Raw genomic sequence first — 3,929 nt, 5'->3', positions numbered from 1 at the left:
GCAGAGCTCCTGCCAGTGCTCCTGCAAGCTCAGGCTCTGTGTTCCTGACACTCCTGGCCCTGGGGCACTGGTACAGGTCCTATGCTCCCGCTTGCTGCCACTTGCCCCCTGCCTGCCACTGCTGCCCTTCTCCTGCCACTCCACTCCCCCCACCCCCTCACTCTGGCACCATGTCCCAGCTGCTCCTGCAGTCCTAGCGCTGCAACTGTGAACTACGTGGCACAGGAGTGCGGTGGGAGGGGGGGAACGGGGAAATGACTGTGGCAGGCAGGGGGGAAGGGGCAGCGAGCAGGTGCATGGAGCACAGGGACAGCTGGGCAGGAGCACGGGGTCCACACCAGTGCACTGGGGTCAGCACCGGCAGGGCCCAGAGTCGGGCAGCAGGAGTGCAGGGTGGCAGGAGTGTAGCAGAAAGCCTCTTTTGTACATTTCCCTTCTGGACATGGATCTAACAGAAGCCCCTTCTTGCCTGCACCCCCATTTTGTGCATTTCTTTTCCTTCTCAGTGTTGACAGAGACCTAGCACACTCATTGCATGGGTGTGGCATGGCTCAGAGCAAGCCAGAAAGCTGAAGTGGCTTTCTGTAGCAGAACCCTAGAAACTAGATCTACATATCAATTAAGCTCAGTGTCACTAAAGAAAACAAAAGAACTAAAATATAGACTGCAAAGACTGTAAATATATCCTGTGCTAACCTAACTCACTGCCCCCAGTAGCCTTTGATCCTCACTACCTCAGATTGCATTTGTATATATTTCTCACAGTGCATTTTCATATTTCATCTGTCTCATCTTTACCATGGCATTTTGTATTTTATATTTTATACTTTTAAACTCTTAAGGAATGTACACCCTGTAGAATGAAGTTACACCCTGGACCATTGTTAAAACTGCATTGAAACTGTAATTGTAAAGTGATAAAATCTGTTGAGTGAATGCAAGTGAATAATGATTATCAGTAGACAATAGCCTAGCCAAAGGAGCTCCATTTTAAGCTAATCAAGCTAAAGAACTGATTCCTGGAACTTAAGCACTCACCCTATGGACTATTCCTGTAACCCATAACAACGCAGCCATTAAGTCAATAAGTCAAGGGTGAACTCCTGAAACTTCAGGTATGGGCAGGCAGAGACCCCTGTGATTAACAGCTGTCAGGTACTACTCAAGACCCACATGGGACAGCAACCTTTAGATTGGGTAGCCAAGATGATGCTGGGGGATTACACAAGTGTGCCAGAAAGGGATAAGAGGCAGTGAAGTGTAACTCTTAGTGGCACCCTTTCATCCAGCACCTGACCTACCAAGCAGGCAACCCCCTTCTGGAGAAGATATCACCTTGAAGGAAGCTGACCCATCAACAGCAGACTCCAGGGCCTCAGATAGGTAGATATACTGACACCAGTGCTCACAAAAACTACAGCAGCCACTACACACTATACTACATGGGTTTGAATGAGTACACGTGTGTGTGTGTGTATGTGCTCAGGTGACCAGTACCACCCATAACTCAAAGTTTGCATTTATGATTTTATTGGTAACTTCACGTCCTGTCCAATAAACTAGGATTTATTACGATCCCGTGAGTTGGTCCTTTGTAGCCAACAGGAGCATAGGTTTGTGCTGCCAGGGGCTCTATGGAGCTGGGCTGTGCTGCTCAGGCAGGGAGAGGAGGGAGTCAGCCTGGCTCCATAGAGCTCCTGACAGCCTGGGCCCTGTGCTCCTGCTGCCCCCCTCTGGACCCTGCTGGGGCTGGCCCTGCATTCCCACACAGCTGTCACTGAGCTCCATGCACCCGCTTGCTGCCCCTTCCCCCTGCCTGCCACAGCCATTTCCCATTTAATCCACCCCCCTGCTCAAAGCAGGACCATCCCAACTAGATCATCCCAGCCAAGGCTTTGTCTAGCTAAGTCTTGAAAACCTCCAAGGATGGAGATTCCACAATGTCTATGGGTAACTTGTTCCAGTGCTTTAATACCCTCCTTGTGAGAAAGTTTTTCCTAATATCTAACCTGAACTTCCCTTGCTGCAACTTGAGACCATTGCTCCTTGTTCTGTCATCTGTCACCACTGAGAACAGTCTAGCTCCATCCTCTTCGGAGCCACCCTTCAGGGAGTTGAAGGCTGCTATTAAATCTCCCCTCAGTCTTCTCTTCTCCAGACTTAGTAAGTCTGGTTCTCTCAGCCTTTCCTCATAAGTCATGTACCCCACCCTCTTAACCATTTTCACTGTTGTCCTCTGGACTTGCTCCAATTTGTCCACATCCTTTCTATAGCTGGGGGCTCAAAACTGGACACAATACCCCAGATGTGACCTCAATAGTGCTGACTAGAAAGGGATAATTACTTCCCTTGATCTGTTGGCAACTCTTTTACTAATAAAGCCCAGTATGTTGTTAGCCTTGTTTGCAACAAGGACTCACTGTTGGCTCATATTCAGCTTATTGTCTACTGTAACCCCCAAGTCCTTTTCTATAAATCTGCTGCTTAACCGGTTGGTCCCCAACCTGTACTGGTGCATGGGATTGTTCTGTCCTAAGTGCAGGACTTTGCATTTGTCCTTACTGAACCTCATGAGATATATTTTGGTCCAATTCTACAATTTGAGGTCTCTCTGAATCCTAGCCCTACCCCCTGGCATATGCACCTTTCTTCCTCAGACTGGCTTCCCAGGGGATCCTGCCCATCAGTTCCCTGAGTCGAAGTCTGCTTTTCTGAAGTCCAGGTTCCTTACTTTGCTGCTATCCTTCCTCCCTTCCTTCCTTTCCTCAGGATCATAAACTCAATCATCTTGTCACTGGTGCCTAAGTTGCTATCCATTTCTACATTCCCCACCAATTCATCTCTGTTTGGGAGCAGCAGGTCAAAAAGAGCATGGCCCCTAGTTGGTCTGTCCAATGCTTGCTCCAGGAAGTTGACCACAACACTCTCCAAAAACTTCCCAGATTGCCTGTGACTGTTGTATTGCCCTCCCAGCAGATGTCAGGGTGATTGAAGCCCCCCATGAGAACCAGGGCCAATGATAGAAAAACTTGCACCAGCTAGCTGAAGAAAGCCTTGTCCACCTCATCCTCCTGGTCTGGTGGTCTACAGCAGACACCAACCATGACATCCCCTTTGTTGCTCTTCCCTATGACCTAACTCAGAGACTTTCGACAGGCCTGTCTGCAGTTTCATACTGAAGCTCTGAACAATCACATGGCTCTTTTACAGAAAAAGCAACTCCTCTTCTCCCCTGCCTGTCCTTCCTGAACAGTTTGTACCCATCCATGATGGTGCTCCAGTCATGCAAGCTATCCTACCAAGTTTCTGTTATTCCAGTCACATCGTAATTCCATGTCTGTGCAAGGACTTCCAATTTTTCCTGCTTGTTTCCCAGGCTTTGTGCATTTGTATACAGACACCTGAGCTAATAAGCCAACTACCCTACTTTTTCAGGAAGAATGAGAAGGCCTCCCCTGTTGCCCTCTCCTGCTTCTGCTTCCTCTGGATCACCCACTAACCTCAGGTAAGTGATATTAGATCTTCATTTGAATTTGGTGTGTTCCACCCAGGACCTACACATAAGACCCCCAGATTATGAAACGTATGCAATATTTTAGCTATGTTTTAAAGAAAACTCGTGTGTGTGTATGTGTGTGTGTCTGTATTATTTGCTTTCCAGTTCCCAGCCTTCAAGTTATACTCAATCACAGCTGGACTTTTCTCCAGAAACACAGAGACTAGATATCTATTTTTTAAAGGAAAAGCAGGATATTTGCACAATTACAACACTTTAGGAGTTGGGCCCATAAGGAAAGCACAGAATATAGTAAAATGGAAGGTGAAATCCCAAGGGTGAGCAATGCTAATTTGGGCCTGCAAGCCTGAAACAGGTCCCTGGCTGGCCACATGTACTTACCATCCACAAAAACAATCTTCAGTGCCTCCTG

Source organism: Gavialis gangeticus, unplaced genomic scaffold, assembly GCF_001723915.1.
Source record: "Gavialis gangeticus isolate Ggan-Ray unplaced genomic scaffold, GavGan_comp1, whole genome shotgun sequence".
NCBI lineage: Eukaryota > Metazoa > Chordata > Crocodylia > Gavialidae > Gavialis > Gavialis gangeticus.
This window is presented reverse-complemented; position numbering follows the sequence as displayed.